General features: G+C 34.9%; 1 protein-coding gene across 4 annotated transcripts in view; it reads right to left on the bottom strand.

Moving 5' to 3' along the window:
• Positions 1 to 18,559, bottom strand: part of LOC115222632 (protein sprouty homolog 2-like) — a 165,324-nt gene extending 146,765 nt beyond the window's left edge. For 2 of the 4 annotated variants that reach the window (XM_029792945.2, XM_036511547.1), the window contains exons 1-2: positions 16,976 to 17,415; positions 12,486 to 12,571 (exon numbers count right to left, since the gene is read on the bottom strand). The gene's annotated coding sequence lies outside the window, so the exon portion shown is untranslated. The other 2 variants (XM_036511545.1, XM_036511546.1) reach the window with 2 other exon arrangements.
• Between the last annotated feature and the right edge of the window lie 2,342 nt (positions 18,560 to 20,901).

Genomic DNA, 20,901 nt, shown 5'->3' with positions numbered 1-20,901 from the left:
AGTGTAATTGGGATGGGTGGGTTAGTTGGTTAAGAGGTGGAGATAAAGGAGAAGGTGGTGCTGGTGTAGTAATAACGATGGTATGATAGAGTAGAAATGTTTTCATATCAACAATAGGTGCAAACGGTGTTTTCACATGACAAAAGCCTCAAGATAACCAGATATGGCAGGTGTTTATCTGTGTTTGGTTTCATAATAAATTTTAATTAAGACCAGGTAAGATGTAATGAAAAAAATAGAAGCAGGTTATAGAGAGAGCTCTCTTTATTATAATTAAATAAAATAAAACAAAAATAACAATATTATTAAAAATAATAGCAATAGAAGTTATATTAATATAAAATGATTTTGCTACTGCTTATAATAATTTTACTAATTTTCATAGTACTAATAATTTTAGTACTATTACTGCTAATAATAACAGTCATAATTTGAGAATAATAATAATAATAATAATGATAATATAATAATAATAATAATAATAATAATAATAATAATAATGATAATAATAATAATGATAATAATAATAATAATGATAATAATAATAATAATAATAATAATAATAATGGAAAACACTCGATGAGAAACAGAAGAAAATTTGAAGAAAGAAGGAAAAAATGATAATAATAATAATAATAATAATCCTTTCTACTAAAAGTAATAGGTCTGAAATTTTGGAGGAGGGGACTAGTCGATTACACTGACCCCAGTGTTTCACTGGTACTTAATTTATCAACCCTGAAAGAATGACAGGTAAAATTGACCTTAGCGGAATTTGAACCCAAAATTTAAAGAGAAATGCTACTAAGCATTTTGCCCAGCATGCTAACAATTCTGCCAGCTAGTCTTATTATTATAATTATTAATAATAATAATAATAATAATCCTTTCTACTATAAGCACAAAACCTGAAATTTGGGGCAAGGGGACTACTTGATTACCTAGACTCCAGAGCTCAGCTAGTACTTATTTCATCAACCCTGAATGGAGGAAAAAAAGCAAAGTTGACCTTGGTGGAAGTTAAACTCATACAAAAATCTGCCAAGCATTTAATCTGGCAAAACAGTTTTGCCAATAATAATGGTTTCAAACTTTTAGCACCAGACCAGTAACTTTAAAGGGAGGGGCTTTAGTTGACTACAATGACTCCAGTGTAGGACTTGTACAATATTTTATTGAGCCTCGAAAGAGAAAGGGTAAAGTTTACCTCGGTGATATTTGAACTTGGAATGTGAAGAGCTGGAAGGGCTGCAAAGCATTTTGTCCAACAGGCTAATGATTCTACCAGCACAAGGCCAATAACTTTGAATAGATTTGGGAGGGGGGATGGGGTTAATTACAATGACCCAGTACTTGACTAGTACTTTATTATATTGCCCCACACCCACACCCCAATGAGGATGAAAGGCCAAAATCGATCTTGGTAGTATTTAAACTCAGAATTGGGAAAGCTAAAAGAAATGCCACTTCTAAGTCAAAGAAAAATGGCACAGCAGTTTTTCAAGACGGAACAGCAACAGCAACAAAAGCACAGCAGCAGCAGCAACAGTGATACCACCACCACCACCACCACAAACAACAATCTTGCTAATTATTGTTGTTGGGGATTCAGAAACTTCAACAAACTATTTGAGAGCTAAGTTAGAGATTAATCTTAGGAGTGAGTGTAGTACAGACAACTTGTTTCTGCAAGAACTATCCAGAGATACTAATACAAAGTATGAAGAGATATGAAGAACAACTAAAAAAATTTTTATGGAAGTAAAAAACAAAACAAAAAAAAAAGTAATAAAAAAAATCGTTCTTCATCCAAGACTGTAAATTGGGTTTGATAGGAAGAATATCTAAATAACATCATATAATAGTAATAATGAGTAGTAGCAGCAGCAGCTATCCAAATTTTGGCTCAAGGCCAGCAATTTTAGAGGAGAGCTAAGTCAATTACATCAACCCCAGTACTGAAAGGATGAAAGGTTGACCTGAGTAGAAACTGAACTTAGAATGTAAAGAGCTGGAAAAAATTAAGACCATGATGATGATGATGATGATGGTGATTATGACCAGGAGGAGGTAGGTTGTTGTTAGGATAATAATTTAGAATATCACCGTTCACAAGTGCAACAATAATGGTACTGCCACTACCACAGATGATGGCAACAACAAGAACAAGTGTGCACAGAAAATTTTTCTTGCAAACCTAGTTATAGAAGTAAACAAACACTGCTACAGTTACTGTTGGTCAGTTTATTATACTGTACAGACACAATGGTAAGTCAATAAGTACAGATACTATTATTACTACAGCTGCTGGCTGTATTGCTACAGCTACAGCCAGTGATTGACTGCAAAACTGGTGAGGAATTTGGTACAAGTAATCTCAGTACTTAACTATTTTTAAACCTATTACGTTTATTCTATCCTACACTTATTTACTAAACCCTTACATGATGGGGACATGAAGACAGCAATACTGGTTGTCATGCACTGGTAGGTGGAAAACACACGCACAGATATATACATATATCTTCTTTCAGTTTCTGCCCACCAAATTTGAACACAAGGCTTTCGTTGGCCAGGTGCTATATAGTAGAAGACATTTGCTGGCACTGAACCCAAAACCATTAGGCAGAAAGAGAAACTTCTTACCATACACCCACGCCTACACTGTGTGTGAGTGTGTGTGTGTAAATATATAGAGAGCATTGTACTGCAATAGAAATTTAATTATAACACCAAACATCAATAATACTAATAACAAAGATATTGACTTATCCTACAACTCTCTCTTTACTTGTTTCAGTCATTTGACTACGGCCATGCTGGAGCACTGCCTTTAGTCGAGCAAATCGACCCCCAGGACTTGTTCTTTGTAAGCCCAGCACTTATTCTATCGGTCTCTTTTGCCGAACCGCTAAGTTACAGGGATGCAAACACACCACCATTGGTTGTCAAGCGATGTTGGGTGGAGGGACAAACACAGACAAACACACATATATATATACATATATATGACAGGCTTCTTTCAGTTTTCGTCTACCAAACCCACTCACAAGGCTTTAGTCGGCCCGAGGCTATAGTAAAAGACACTTGCCCAAGATGCCATGCAGTGGGACTGAACCCGGAACCATGTGGTTGGTAAGCAAGCTACTTACCACACAGCCAGGTCCTAATATTTCAGGTAAAATACCATTTTTCAGAGGTATTACGACAAGAGGTGGAGGGAAATACACCTGTTAAATTGGTATGCTGCTTCCGTGCGTAATATATATATAAAACAATAGTATATATATATATATATATATATAATGAATAATAAATGCACCCTTTTTAAAGCCTAACCAGGCTCATGGGCCCGGTTTCTCGGTTTCTATGGCGTATTTGTTCCCCAGCTGGACGGGACGTCAGTCCATCACAGCGTTACTCATTTTTGCCAGCTGAGTGGACTGGAGCAACATGAAATGAAGTGTTTTGCTCAAGAACACAACGCGTCGCCTGGTCCAGGAATCGAAACCACAATCTTACGATCATGGTGCTGACACCCTAACCACTAAGCCTCCACACACACACACATATATATATATATATATATACAGTAAAAAAAAGAATTTCATTAAGAGATTTTCCCCATGTAGCAGGTTGTAATGAAAAATATATAAAATAAAAGAAGGAAAACACACACAAATTATGTATTTTTGATGTTTTAAAAGATGGAATATTATGAGTCTACCAATTTCGTGTTTCACTAATCATGACATTGAAATTGGTGAAAATATTGCAAATAACAAATTTAGTCCAAATTTATGAGCAAAGCATATCTGGTAACAATCTCAGAAATTTTACAGGATTCATTATAAAAACCTTGAACTAGACAATACTTTTGTTGTAATACGTATCAGCAGTTCTCATTATCTTTTGAATGTAAACATCTAAGCCACTCCAAGGACTACTTTAGGTTCAATTTATGAATGAATTTCCTAAGCTTGGCAACCATCTTTACAAGATATCTATAATTCACTGATAGAAACCAAAGATATATGACTCACTCACTCACTCACTCAAACACACATGATGCCATTAAGATTTTTCTAATAGCATGAGTAAAAAGGTTCAAGTTGGATATTTCCTGTAATAGTTTATACACACACACACACGCACAGAAATACACATAAATACACATTTTATCGATCCCAAGAGGATGAAAGGGTAAGTTGGCCTCAACAGTATTTGAGCTAAGAATATTTAAGATTTAGAACAAAAACTGCAGGACATTTTTACCAACATTGAAACAAATGATTCTGCCAATCCATTTCCCTTAACAACACCAACATGAATAATAATAATTCTTTCTGCTATGGACACAAGATCTGGTGGAATTTGAACTCAGAATGTCAAAAAAGGCAGAAGAAAAGCTATTAAGAATTTTGTTGCTGCTATAAATAAAAGTTGAAATATGTTCAAGAGTTTATGAAAGTGAATGGAATAAACACACAATTTGTTATAAGAAATAAATTAACTTTAACAGGAAAATTAAACAATTATCAGACTGTTCAGTACACAGATTCAATATAATTTTTAGAATAAAATAAAATAAAAAATAAATCTCTTTTCCACTTACGTTGTTGTTATAATGTATACATCAAATGATATGCAAATTAGCACCAGATAATTATACTTAATATGTCGGTTTTACTTAAATTAATATTTGGTAAATATTTTTAATATTGCAGAATTAAAGATATTCAGAATTAACATTATGATCACTTATGACATATCCTACCCCCAAAATATCTTTCAAGAATATAAAAAGATTAAAAAGAAAACAAATAACTGTTTACATGAGAAATGATCAGCAAATCCACACACACACACATACTTGTTCCATTATGAATTAATTAAATAATTAATGCAAATCTTTACACCCTTATACATTTCAGGTCATGACATCACATTTTTTTTTTAAATGACTTACAGACATAATTACATTATAAAGATATACAATTTTATAAAACAGTTGGGAAAAAAACATGTAATTATAAATATTACAAAAGATTTTAAAATTTCAACAATGAAGTAATTTTTTAAATATATCTATATTTATAGCCAGGATCTAACTATATATGATACTGACTCTTGTTTTAAGGTTGAATTTCTGAATCAAAAATAAAATATATACAGGGTGCAATGGGTAAGTTGTTGCCATTTTATATTTCTGATTTCATGCATGCCTATTGTTTGCTTTTGATTTTGTCAACTACACAGTATAGTAGGGTCAGTTGGGCACCATCAGAAAAACAGTACCATGATGCAATTCACTCTGCCAGAAATTTGGAAACGACATGCTGCACTACTTGGCATTTGCTCTGGAAGCCCCAATTTGAACATTTCAGAGTGCTTGGGTGTCAATTTGAGGACAGTGCAAAATATTCGGAAAGAGTTGGATGAATCTAATGGTGGTTACGAAGTATGGCAGCTCGGAAAACTCACTGATCATTCTCATAAGAAAAGAACTCCTGAATTTGTTGGTGAGATCCATGCCATGATTGACAACGATCCCTCCAAGTCAATAAGGTGCATCATCAGGGACATGGGAGTGTCTGAGTTTCTTAGTAGGCAGGTAGTGCATGAAAACATTTGGTATTCCTTATACAAGATAAGAAAGGGCCAATTTTTATCCCAAACCATCAAGGACAAGAGGAAAGACCATGCTATGGAGCTTTTGAACAAACTCAAGCATCCCCTCCAACTGAAAATGCTTTGGTCTTTCTCAGATGAGAAAAATTTCTGCCAGGATCAGATGGTGAACGCAGAACAACCATTGACTTGCCATGTATCTAAAAATATTTTACCACACAGCCTCAGACTCAACATGGAGCCTATATCAAGTGCCTGGAGGAGGTAGTGCTGCCCTGGGTCAAGAAGGTGGCTTCTAGAAGACACTATGTCTTGCAACAGGACTCTGCACCATGCCACACAAGCAGGAAAACCCAGTCATGGCTGTCAGAAAATTTCTGTGACAACATCACCCCTAACATCTGGCCACTTAACCCCCCCAGACTGCAACCCGCTTCATTATTATGTGTGGGGCAAATAAAACTCCTTGTAACACCAAAGATGAACTGAAGGCAAGGATTATTGCAGCATTTACCAACTTAAAGAAGGAGACTGTCCAGAAGAGTTGCAGGAGATTCCAAAGTCATCTGGAGGCCATGGTTGAAACCAATGGCAATTTTATTGAATAATATTACTGTTTAGTATTTCAAGATTATTTTTATGTAATTTTGGTAAATATATGTTAAAACAAGATGTCAGTGTTATTTTCATTTCTGCGTAATTTAGACAATTCATTCACCATACCTTGTACATATATACACATACAGACATATATATATATATATTTATATATATATCAGTGGAATACCCTTTAGAAGATGGAAAAAAAGTGGCCAAAAGTGTATTTACCCAGCTTTCTAAACTGTCATTTCAGCCACCCTATGTTTGTGAATTCCTTTATTTTCTGAAGAATACCGACTCATATATATATATATATATTTATATATATATATAAATATATATATACATACATACATACACACACCCATACATACGCATATGTATGAATACATATATATGTAAATATTTCAATATATGTGTACGTGTGTGTACAGCATAGATATAAGAAAAATCTCTAACACTCAACTACAAACAATAGTAATTAAGATCCATGATATCACACCATTAATGAATGTTATGACTCCCTTCTTTCTCTAATTACACACTACAATACACTCCAAACATTACAAACATCACCTTCCTTCTTTTTTCTTCTTTTTTCCTGCTTGGCAACAAGCTATACTTGTACACATACACCAACTGCAAGCTGTTGATATCAAAACATCTTAAGTCTGCTCCAACTACACACCACCATCTTGTTACTATATATATATATATATATATATATATATATATATATTGTTTAACTTCCAGACACATCAAAACCACACCCAAACACTTCTCCATGCATTTGTTATTTGTTATAAATGTCTTAAAGTGGACTTAACCCTTTTTGTATCATCCTGATTGGAAACTTCCTTCTAGACCCAAGATACAAACTTCCTGTTGTAAATTAATTCAAAGCAGTGGTTCTCAACGAGGGCCCTATAAAAAATTTTAGGGGTCCACACAACAAAATAATAAATTGTTTACAATAGTATTTTGAGAGCCCCTGAAAAGATTTTGCTTTAGATGTATGTATTGATTTGTATTGCAAGAAACAGCTAGGTTTCCTTCTCTAACTTTTTTACATAATTCAACCAATACAAGTTAGTGTGTGAAAATAATAGGTATCTTGAAAGAAGTTCCTATAAAACTAGTTTTTAAACATCAAATGGCTATGGGGGTCCACCAGAATATAACAGTAATCAACGGGATCCATAGATAAAAAAATGTTTGAGAACCCCTTATCTAAATTAAAACCTTTCATATTAATTTTTTTTCCAAACACCATTTCAATAATGGCAAAAATTATTTTATTGAATTTTAGATTATTTCTTGGAATTAAGTGAAACAAAGGTAGTGTATTTCAATGTTCCCTGTCGCATGAGGTCAGCCATCATTGGTCAGAGGGTTGATGTCTCTTATCATGCTGCCAGCGTTGCACCATGTATAACCAGCAGTCAAGGCCAGCAATTCTGGCAGAGGGAGTAAGTCAATTACATTGATCTCAGTGATTAACTGGTACTTATTTTACCAAGCATGAAAGGATAAAAGGCAAAGTCAAACTTGGCAGAGTTTGAACTTAGAACACTCATAAAGGTGGTGCTCCAGCATGGCCGCAGTCAAATGACTGAAACAAGTAAAAGAGTAAAGAAGATGCTGCAAAGCATTTTGCCCAGCATGCTAATGATTCTGCCAGCTCACCGCCTTATTAATAATAATGGTAATAATAATAAGCTGTTTAGATATTTCAATCGATTAGAAATTTGCCCATGCTGGAGCAGCATAATAATTACAGTAGAGAATAAGTAATACAATAAAAACATGAAAAAAATATTCTGAGTACAGATGTGAATGAGAAAACCAGTGATCCAGTGTAAACATATTAATTGTAGTAATATAAAATATCAGCTTATTTCATCATTTTTCTAAACAGGAAATTAGCACTCATTAACGATGGAGAATTTAAAACAGTGGAACTTATGTAACAGTCACACACATACATACACACAAAATTCCATGCAGACACACACAGAAATTATACTATGAGTATATATAAGTAATCATACACAAGCACACATACACATTTCATATAGCCCATACTATGAGATGTACACACTTAACTAAAGAAGCAGAGATGATGGTGTTGGTGGTATGCTGTGTAGATCCCACTCCATAGGTCAGCTCTATTTGAGCAGTCCTCATCGTATATAAGTTATCAACCGAACAATGAGGCATAAGCAAGGGTACTCTACATGGACGTTTGATCTGCATAAAACAGCAGTCAAATCTAGTTCAAATACTATTATAAAAGTCTTCAAAACTAACTGTGAAGGCCAATAGTGCAGTTTGGGGGCAATACATGTATTGGACATGGTGTATGTAATATCGTCCTGCTACATACGTGTTTGTGTGTGTCTATCTATTTCTCTCTCTCTCTCTCAATATATATATACACACACACACACACACATAAGATAGATAGATAGATAGATAGATAGATAGAGATAGATATAGAGATAGATATAGATAGATAGGTAGATAGATATAGATAAATATAGAGATAGATAGATAGATAGATGGACAGACAGACAGACAGATATGCATGTTTATGTTAATAAGAAAATAAAATGACAAAAGCACAAACAATTATCTTTGTTTCTACTATAAGATGCAGTGGACTCATAGTTGAGTGCCTGAGTAACACCTTATAGCTTCATCAGAGCCTCAAATATATATACATATGATGATGATGATGGTGGTGGTGGTGGTGGTGATGATGATGATGATGATGAAGATGGTGGTGGTGGTGGTGGTGGTGATGACAATAAAGATAAATTAATCAACTCATTTTCGTTTTTAACAGCAGCAACGTTGGTGATTATATGTGGGCGTCCAGAAGAAAAAGTATTTTAGCACAAACTGGTTCACTGTGTGATGATGCATCTCAAAGAATGGTACTAAAGTGGTTAACAAAGTGGTAGATGTGAAATATACCTTGAACTCCACCTTCCCTTACTTACACACACACACTGTTCCCTGCCACATGAGGTCATCCATCATAGGTCAGAGGGTAGACGGGGGGGGGTGGAGTATATAAAGGAGGGGATGACACATGTCATCACATCACATCAAAACAAATGTAAACACTGGCAATATTGACATATAAAATCATCAAAGCAAAATCTTGTTTTCCCAATCAGGTAAAATTTAGATGATATGCTTATAAAACAAACAGCTGATGATGATGATGACAAAGGTGACAATGACAATGATGATTGATATAACAGTAGCAGCACTTGATTTAAATATAAATTGATAAACCCATGATGCTGACCTGCACACCTACCTGAAATTGGCATTGCTTCTAAGATACAAAATAAATTCCTTGGAATGCATGAATTTTATGGTAATTTGTAGCTACGACAGTAACCTACTCAATATCATGCTGAATCTATTATAGAGGACAAAATGATAACTGTGATACTTAAAGAGGAGGCGGGGAACAAGCAGCAGGTTATTTCCAATGGCTGGACACAGCTTCTTTGAAATTGTCATACACACCCCATTGAAATATATATATAAATGCACACACATATATATACATATGTATATATACATATGTGTGTGTATATATATATATATATATATAGACTGCGGCCATACTGGGTACCCACCTTGAATTTTTAGTCAAATGAATGCTTAAGAATATGTACCAAACAAGACATCTAGACTGACATCTTTACTACATAGTTTTAGAGTAAAAAGAAGCATATATACAGTGTACTGGTGGGATCGATGAAAAAGGATTCCATCCAGTGAGAGATATTATTTAACCCTTTACATCTAAACTGGGCACATCAGGCCCAAATGTTCTGCATGCTTTATGCTCAAACCAACCAGATCCAGCCCCCCACACCTACCCTACAATATCAGTCAAAAAATTAAACAATCACATCATAAAAATCTGAAAGCTACAAGATAATACATGATTAATTGAAAACAATGTGAATAAATGAGCATTACATTTGACAGAATAATCTGAATGTGAAAGGGCTAATTATGCACGATTTAAATGCAAGCTACTGTAAGTTTCATGCCTCCTGACAAATACAATTTTTGGACGAGCTTGTGTATTTTGAGCATGAACAATTGCCTGAAAATACATGGCATGGAACACTATCCAATCTCATCTGACAAATGTAATTTCAAAGGCATAAAACTTACAGTAACTTGCTTTTAAATCCTGTATGTGTTTATATATACACATATGTATATTAATAATAAAATACAATATATATTTCTATAACTGCCAATTCACCAATTGGCTTCATACCAAGAGTTGAGAAAAATCCTGGCAATCATCAGAAAAAAAAAACTGAAATACTTTTCAGACTCCTGGTAACAAAAATCCCATACCATGCAATTTCCTTTCACCTTTTTCTGATGGTTGCTGAGCTTTTCTCAATTCCTGGTATGAAACCAATTGGTAAAACGGTTGATCTGCAAGTATAACACTACATTTTATTAAGTATAATAAAATGTTAATGAGTTCCTTTTTTCCTTGATTCCTGGATTTTTAGATAACTATATATGAGTGAGTGTGTGTAAAAAATTTGGATTGCTTTTAACAATATTGTGAAACAATATTTTTAAACTGGTACATGGTAGCATATTTTGTGTAGATAGGGGTACAAGGAGCAAATAGAACTGTCAACTTTGATACTGGAACTGCCACTTCATTTTATTGACAGTAAGGGTGAAATGTAAAGCTGAGTTCAGAACATAAAGGGACAAAGATAAAAATCCACAAAAACTTTTTTTTTCCAATGCTGCAATAATTTCCAAATCAATCATTATAATAACGGTAAAGTCGACCTTGCCAGAGTCTGAACTCAAAACACAGAGCTAGAAGAAATGCCACTAAGTATTATGTCTGGCATGCTAACAATTCTGCCAGCACACCATCAAATACAATCGGCACAAGGTCTGAAATTTTAGGGGAAGGGTTAGTCAATTAAATAAAACCATAGCACAACTGGTACTTATTTTGTCAACCCTGAAAGAATAAAAAGCAAAGTCAACCCTAACAAAATTTGAATTTGGAATGTAAAGCCAGAAGAAATTCTGCAAACCATTTTGTCTGATGAACTAACAATTCTGTCAGATCACCACCATAATAATAATAATAATGATGATAATCCTTTCTACTGTAGGCACAAGGCTTGAAATTTGGGGGAAGGGATTAAGTCAAATCCACCTCAAGAGACTAGCACCTTATTTTACTGAACCCTAGAGGGAGGGAAGACGAAGTTGACCACAACAGGATTTTAACTCAGAACAAAGACCCAAATGATTATTGCAAAGCATTTTCCCAACACACTACCAATTCTGCCAGTACACTACCAGAAGGGATTAGTTGATTACATTGGCCCCAGTATATGACTGGTATTTTATTTTATTGTATTGACCCCAGAAGAAAAGGCAAAGTTGACTTCAGCAGAATGTCAAGAACTAGAACAAATACCTCAAAACATTTTGTTGGATGCTCTACTGATTTTAAATTTGACACAAAACCACAAATTTAGGAGGGAAGGGGTATAATCATTCAGGTGACCCTTCATCCAGTAACTGATAGTTAATTATTTTATCAATCCTGGCAGGAACAAAGACAAAATTTGAACTCTGAAGAATTTCAACTCTGAATTTAAAAGGTCTGTAAGCAAACAGTGCAAGATATTCAGTGACAACTTGTATATTTAGTCTTAATACACAGATTAAAATGGGGGTATGCTAATCACCATTGTGTTTTGACTCAAGAAGATAGCTTCTCCTTTGTGATGAATATGTGTTCATAAAACACGCAATTCATTAACAAGGATTCTGGGACAGTTAATTTATTATAATTCTGATGCTCTACCAATTCTGTTGTCAATCAATAATCTGCAACACAATAATTGGTAATGAAATGTGATTACTTCAACGTGGATGAAATTACACAGGTTGATCTACAAAAACATTCTCGGATAAGTGGATAAATACACGACAATGGACCTCAACAAGAAAGAACCCCATTGACATAAAAGATAGAGATGATGGTAGATGCCTGTTGAATATAAGAGATGGAATGGAGAATCGAGAGTTAGCAAATTTGAGCAAACTCCACATCACAGTGTTAAGAATGCTTATATTAGGGAAAATGAATTTTCAAGGAAAAGCAATAATAATAAAAAAAAAACAGAAACAAAACTGAAAAATAAAAACAATATTACCGTTATGTGAAGGCCATTGTCCAGAGAGATGGAGGAGTTAAGATGCCACAAATCTCTCAGTAATTTCCTGTTTCTATGGTATATTCCTAGAAAAATACAAAATAAACACATTCACAGTCCAGATTTCAAATATTTCTCAATATCAATTCTTTATACTATATATACTATAAACATATATATATACCATAAACATATATATGTTTGTACATACGTGTACACACAGACACACACACAAATATATATGTTTATGTCAAGTTCACTGTACTCTTTTTATGGATTATATATATATCATCATCATCATCATCATCATTTAGCGTCCGTTTTCCATGCTAGCATGGGTTGGACGGTTCAACTGGGGTCTGGGGAGCCCGAAGGCTGCACCAGGCCAGTCAGATCTGGCAGTGTTTCTACAGCTGGATGCCCTTCCTAACGCCAACCACTCCGAGAGTGTAGTGGGTGATTTTATGTGCCACCGACACAGGTGCCAGACGAGGCTGGCGAACGGCCACGCTCGGATGGTGTTTTTATGTGCCACCGACACAGGTGCCAGACGAGGCTGGCAGACGGCCACGCTCGGATGGTGTTTTTATGTGCCACCGACACAGGTGCCAGATGAGGCTGGCGGACGGCCACGATCGGATGGTGTTTGTTACGTCCCCAAAGCACGGAGGCCAGTCTATGCGGTACTGGCTACGGCCACGTTCGGATGATTTTCTTGTGTGCCACCGGCACTGGTACCAGAAAGATACAAATTCCATTGATGTTCATCTATTTTGATTTGTTTTGATTTGATTTTCACTTGCCTCAACAGGTCTTCACAAGTGTCACAAGAAGGAAGGTATGCACAGGTGGACTGATATATATATATCATCATCCTATAAAATCCATTTTCCATGCTGGCAAGGGTTGGATGGTTTCACAAGAGCTAGCAAGCTAGAGAGCTGCATCAGGTTCCAGTCTGATTTGATTTGTTTTCTATAGCTGGATGTCCTTTCTGATGCCATATACACACACACAAATATATTTATACATACATACATATATACATGCACATATCTTCACACATAGATTACAGCTGTTTCACAGCCTTCTTCATGTGATAATTTCAGTGAATAATAAATTATTTAAAAATGCTATGCATTATATGATACAATTGTATATTTACAAATCAATGCAGATAAAGAAAGCTAGCTCATCAGATCACTAGATTATGGTTACACCAATGCTTTAACTCTCTCTATACACACACACAAATATATATATATTCTCTTTTTCATTTCTTTTTTTTATTCTTTTACTTGTTTCAATCATTTGACAGTGGCCATGCTAGAGCACCGTCTTTAGTCGAACAAATCGACCCCCAGGACTTATTCTTTGTAAGCCTAGTACTTATTGTATTGGCCAATTTTGCTGGACCACTAAATTACAGGGGCATAAACACACTAACATCAGTTGTCAAGTGATGGCGGGGCAACAAACAGTCACACACATATATATACAATGGGCTTCTTTCAGTTTCCATCTACCAAATCTAACTCACAAGGCTTTGGCCGGCCTGAGGCTATAGTAGAAGACATTTTCCAAAGGTGCCATGCAGTGGGACTGAACCCAGAACCATGTGGTTGGGAAGCAAGCTTCTTACCACACAGCCACTCCTCTGCCTATGGTCACTCCTTTCACTTTGGCATAGCAAGACTAATAACCTGGTGTAGAACTCAATATACGGATGGCCCAGAACACAATATTATATGAGGGTATGTATATATATATATACACACGCACACATACATATATACACACATATACATACATACATACATATACACACACATGCAATGCAGGTGTAAATAAATATGTGTGTATGAGAAAGAAAGGAGGGAGATGGATAGATAGAGATATGAGTACGAGTGGCAATGGGGAGCGGGTACAATGGAAATGAAATTAAGGTTGGGTTCAAAAGAACTTCTCTCTGGTGTGATGTTGTATGTTTGTGTGTGTGTGTGTGTGTGTTTGTATATTATATTAAATTATGTCATATTATATTAAATTAATTCGTCAGCTCAACCACAGAACTGCCTTGGTTCCTCCTGCTTCTTAAATAGAAACATTCGACATACCTACACAAGTATGCCCCCACCCTACTGCGACTTTGTTTCTTCATAACTGCCATAGAAATGGATATTTTCAACAAATTATACCTGAATTTGTAATAAAAACATTTTTCCTTGAGTGGGGAGAGAAGTTTCAGAAAATTCCCCAAAATCCGCTTTGTTTCCCTATAATTTTCAGAAAAATGAACACACTTTTTTTTTCGAAATTTCATATTTCATTTTGTAGTTATGTGAAGTGTGTGTGTGTTTTATCTTTCATATTAAATTCCGATATAGTTGTAATCTACACACACACTCTTTTACTTGTTTCAGTCATTTGACTGCGGCCATGCTGGAGCACCGCTTTTAATCGAGCAACTCGACCCCGGGACTTATTCTTTGTAAGTCCAGTACTTATTCTATCAGTCTCTTTTGCCGAACCGCTAAGTGACGGGGACGTAAACACACCAGCATCAGTTGTCAAGCAATGCTAGGGGGACAAACACACACACACATACATATATATACATACATATATACGACGGGCTTCTTTCAGTTTCCGTCTACCAAATCCACTCACAAGGCATTGGTCGGCCCGAGGCTATACTAGAAGACACTTGCCCAGTGTGCCACGCAGTGGGACTGAACCCGGAACCATGTGGTTGGTAGACAGGCTACTTACCACTCCTGCGCCACTGAAAATATTTCTTGAAAAATTTCACTCAAAAAAAATATACATTTATCTTAAAGTTATGAGGAAACAAAACTGACTTGTATGAATTTTCCGAAACCCTTCTCCCTCCCCACTTACGGGAAAAAATTTTTCACAACAATTTCCGATATGATCAGAATGTACCCCCATCTGAAGAGTATTGGTTGAAAATTTCATTAGAAAATATTCATTTTTACGGAAACCTATGTAAGAAAGTAGGTGGTGGGGAGCATATTTGTGTAGGTCTACCCAAACATTTTACTACTTTATCGCATAATTCAGTGTTTAAATGTTCATTTTCAATTAGAATAAGCGTTTCTACTAGAGGCGACAAGGCCCTGGAATTTAGTGGGAGCGGGGTACGTCGATTATATCGATCTCAGTATTTGGTACTTATTTTATCGACCCCAAAAGGATGAAAGGCAAAGTGACCTCGGCAGCATTTGAATTAATAATAATAATAATAATAATAATAGGTAAGGTTGAGTTATTTCGACATAAACCCGATCGATTCTCAAGTTATTTTTTCTTTTAACATATTTTTAATCAGTTATTAAAAAACAAAACTCTCAAAATGACACAACCACCGATATTATTATTATTGTTATTGTTCTCTAAGTTCGACTTTTCATCGTTTTGGTCTCGATTAAATAAAAGTCCCAGTCAGATACTGGAGTCGCGACTAAAACATTAGCTCAAAATTGCTGGCTTTATGTCTAAATTAGAAGCAATTTAAAAGCGGTGAACTGCCAAAATCGTTAGAGCGTTGGAAAAAGTGCTTTCCGTTATTTATTCTGAGCCGTTTATGTTCTGAGTTCAAATCTCGCCGAAGTCATCTTTGTTTTTTTTATCCTACAAAGCCGATTAAGTAAGTACTAATTATGTACTAAGGTCCCTGGTATCAACTAACTTCTCCCCGCGAATTTGTTGGTCTTGAATCCTAAGTAGAAATATATAGAAGGCGGCGAGCTGGCAAATTCGTTAAGCCATCGGAGCGGGGCCTTGACATTTATTCTGGCTCTTTACATTTTGAGTTCAAATCCCGCCGAGATCAACTTAACCCTCTTTCATTTTTTTCGGGGGGTCGATAAAATTAACAAAATATCAGTCAAGTACTGAGGTAAATGGTATCGAATAACCCTTCCCCCTCAAAAGTGCTGGCCTCTTGCCCAAATTACAAACAATTATTATTAAGGTTGACTTTGCTTTTCTTCCTTTTGGCGGCCGATTAAATAAGTAGCAGTTGGGAACTGAGAATCAATATAATCAACTCGTCTATTCCCAAGCTCCAAATTTTCAGGGCTTGTGCCTACAGCAGAATTTATTATTATTAACAAACAAACAATACAGACGAGTTAATTTATAAGGAACTAAAGTTATTTTCTTAGAAGAACTAAATATACTTGTAATGCAAAACAAATTAAATGTAATTGTATGAATCTTCTAAAAGCGGACTGTTAAAGAAATAAGTAGGTAGATGACGGTTTTTTTCTTTTCTTTTTAATAAAGAAAGCAACAGTTATTATAAAACATTAATCAATAAAAACTTACTAATTGATCTAGCACGATAACTGCTAATAGAAAAAGAATATATATATATATATATATATTATATATATATATATATATATTATATATATATATATATACACACTGAAAAGTAGGAAAACCAATAATGAAAAACACACCGAGCTTGCTGTTTAGGTTTATTTTTTCCTTCCTGTATAAGCAACCAAAGAAGCGAAACATTTTCTATATGAATGACATTCCTACCAGATGAAACCTGACGCATGTGGAAGATTTTTTTTTTTTTTTTTTTTTTTTTTCAGTAACTGCCTTAAATCTATATGCAGAACATAAAACAAATAAGTAACACACACAGATATTTTAAATCTTCTTCAATTGTCAATATTAATTTCCCGCTAAGATTTTTTTTTTCCCCCTTTTCTTTTTCCAGATTATATCAGATAACTATTAATTGTTGACACATAAAATCACGTTATATCTATTACAGGCAACTACAATATGTATGTATGTATATATATATATATATATGTGTGTGTATATATATATATATGTTACATATATATGCACGTGTGTGTGTGTTAGTGTGTGGGTGTATGTATGAATAAATACCTGAAAACTTAACGTGAAAAGTAAGCAGAGCCAACAGGGTAGATTTAGGTTAGCAGTGAAAACAGTCATAATTGCATCTAGCGTGATTATCTGAATGAGTGTGTGTTGGTGTGTGGTGTGTGCGTGCGCGCGAACGTATGTATGTGTTTGTATATATATATATATATATATATATTATATATATACATGCGTGTGTGTGTGTATGTAATTATCTGCTGTTCGTGTTTCTTGTGTGAAGTCGTTTATCATTTTTTTCTTTATACATTTTTTTTTAACAGTCTTTACCCACGAAAAGAAAGAAGTTCAGTGAAAATGTAAATTATATTCAGGTTCTCTTAGATTATTATTATTATTTTGCTTCTTTTTTTTTTTTTTTTTCGGAGGAGTCAGTTAGGCAACTATAACTTTTTTTTCCTTTGAGCGTCAAACTAATAATATTAACTGTGAATGTCCCCTTAGAGTTTTGTAATTTTTTTTTGTATTTGATTTTGCCTTTTGTTATTGATTTGCTCTACCTATCACATATGCTGGTATGTAAAAGGAACTAAGGGAGGGGAAAAATATATAACGTACGGATCCCTGAACACTAGGAGCACTTATCTAACAGGCGATCACACACACGTACACAGATAGACTGATAACACACACACTTAAAAGTATATTTTAGGCACACCTATGAAAATAGCACTGGTGTACTTACATTACATACATTACAGGTTTGTGTCGCTTACACCGATGCAAATACACACACGCACACAAATATATACAAACCCATTTAAATAACGAGTCTACTTGAAATATAAGTATATCGTGAATAAAGACTACTCTACTACTACACCTGGACACGTTGATTTCTGATTTGAATCTAGGAAAAAAAAAACAGCAAAGACCTGCACTGATTCACATGTACAAATAGTGTTTAACATTATATAGTAGAAGGTAGGGAGAGATTGGTATATTATAATAAATACCTTTTATAATATATATATATACATATATATATATATATATATAATTGAATGCACACACGTGTGTGTGTATGATTGTTGAATTATTAAGATTATGTTCCAAAGCAAGTTTTAAACAACGGAATATTACCTGATGAAGAGAGACCCAATACGAGAGTAGAGTCAAATTTATAAAATTTTTGTTGAGTGGGAGTTGTGTTTGAATAAGCCGCGCGCGCGCCTTTATATATATATATATATATATATATATATATATATATATATTCATACACATAGTTTATAAAGAGTATATAATTATATAGATTCAACACATGTGTATTTACATATTTTGCTATACGACCATTTCTATAGTGTATGTACATATATATATATATATATATAAATATATATACATATATACACACATGCATGCATATATATATATATATACATGCATGCATATATATATATATATAATACACACACACATGCATACATAAAAATATATATGTATGCATGTGCATCTGTCACATGCCCAATTGGAGGAGTTGCTAGAGTATTAGATTGAGTTCAAATCCAATCGAAGTCGATTTGATCTATTATCTTTATGGAGCCAATGAAATACCACTCCTGTGCGGGAAACAGTTCGTTCCCCATCCTTTCTCTCTCTCTCTCTCTCTCTTTCTATCTGTTTCTATCTCTGGAAAAATCAGTTTGGTCAGCCCAAAACATACCGTATGTTGTGACAGCACTTCTACAACGTCATCAGGAGCCGAGGGCGCATAATACACTCATAGACTATGTCCGTGTGTGAGATAGCGGAGGGGGGCACATATACACCGTAAGATGCCCTACAATTATTTGAACAGATTCTGACCCGATGGACGATTGGTCGAGACAATCAGAGACCGATGGATGATAGGCGGAACAATCACAGTGATTAATAAAGTTTTCTCTTAAATTTCATTTTCTTTCTCGCATATTGTTTATATATATATATATATATATATATATATATCAACATCATTATCATCACTCAACGCCTGTTTTCCATGCTGGCATGGTTTGGTTGATTTGATATTATATGGAGAGCTGCAGGGCTCCATCGAGTTCCAGGCATGGTTTCTGCAGCTGGATGTCCTCCCTAACGCCAATCAGAGTGTACCGGGTGTTTTTTTTTTTTCTTGCCATCGACGGTAGTGAGGTTGCCAAGTAACTTATATGACAAGGAAAAAAAAATTTAAATAGCAGGAAAAAAAAGGGGGGGGTATAACTAAGTGAGAGGGTGAGTATTTAAGAGTATTAACAATGCCAGTTGTTTGGAGGTTAAAATATGACAGAGGGACAGCAAGACTATTCCATATTATTAAGGTTGTGATGAGTAGCTGGAAGAAGATAAAGATAGTAGTGATGGGGTGCCAGAACAAATTCTCACAGTACATGATAAATTTGTGTGTGTGTGTGTGTGTACATTTTAGATCTTACTGATCCACTCTCTATTACCAATCTTTTTAATGACTATTAATAATAGCTGCTAATGACTGTTTGCAATAACTTGTTAATGATTATCTATAACAGCTTGACAATGAATGATGGACAAAATAGTAAACCATTTGGTGACACACATTACTCTTTTAAGCTATGGATAAGAACAAAGAATTGCATAAACCTTCTTTCAGAAGCACAGAGCTGACACAAGTTTACCCAAGCGGGACTGATAAACACACACAAACTTTTCTATGAGAGGTAAAACTTTAGGGCAGCCACTCTTAACAGTGGCACTATGAAGGTAGGTTTGAGACTATAGAAAAGTTAGAGATGAGTGGGTATGTGCTGTGTGCATGAGTCATGATGGAGGAGAGCTTTAGTCAGACACCTCAGGCAAAGACACAGGTGTATAAATTGTTTTGGGTGGGTAAGAACTGCTGGATAAGTGGTGTTGGCATTCTGTTAGTAGAAAATTGGATAAAGAATATAATGGAGGTAGTCAGAGTAAGTGGTAGAATTGTCAAATTTTGATTGGCCATAGGCAAAGTTTCTGGGTAAGTAAATGAATGGAATGATGGGTTTTATGAGACCATTCTGCAAACTACCTGAATAACAAATGACGATGACTTCACTATCACAGGTGGTGATTTCATTGAGTGTGTTATACAACACCACTATGGTGGCTTTGGGTTCAGAATAAAAAACTGAAGAGATCAAGACTCCTGGAATATTGAGAAGCAAGTGATCTCAAGATCTACAGCACAAACTTCAAGAGCCATACCATTAACTAATCTGGTGAGCTCTCAAGTTAGATAGACTATAGTCTCATCATAGGTGAAAAATAAATTTTCCAATATGAACGAGTGGTATAGCTGTGTGGCGAAAAGTTTACTTCAAGACCACATGGTTTTGGGTTCAGTTTCACTGTGTAGCATCTTAGGTAAATTTCTTCTACTATAGACCCATTGACCAAAAGCCTTGCTATTTGGAAGATGAAAACTGAAAGAGGGCCATTGTTTGTGTGTGTGTGTTATTGTCTCCTT

This window comes from Octopus sinensis, linkage group LG20 (assembly GCF_006345805.1).
Source record: "Octopus sinensis linkage group LG20, ASM634580v1, whole genome shotgun sequence".
Lineage (NCBI taxonomy): Eukaryota > Metazoa > Mollusca > Cephalopoda > Octopoda > Octopodidae > Octopus > Octopus sinensis.
Note: the sequence above shows the minus strand (reverse complement) of the source record. Positions and strands in the feature narration are given on the sequence as shown.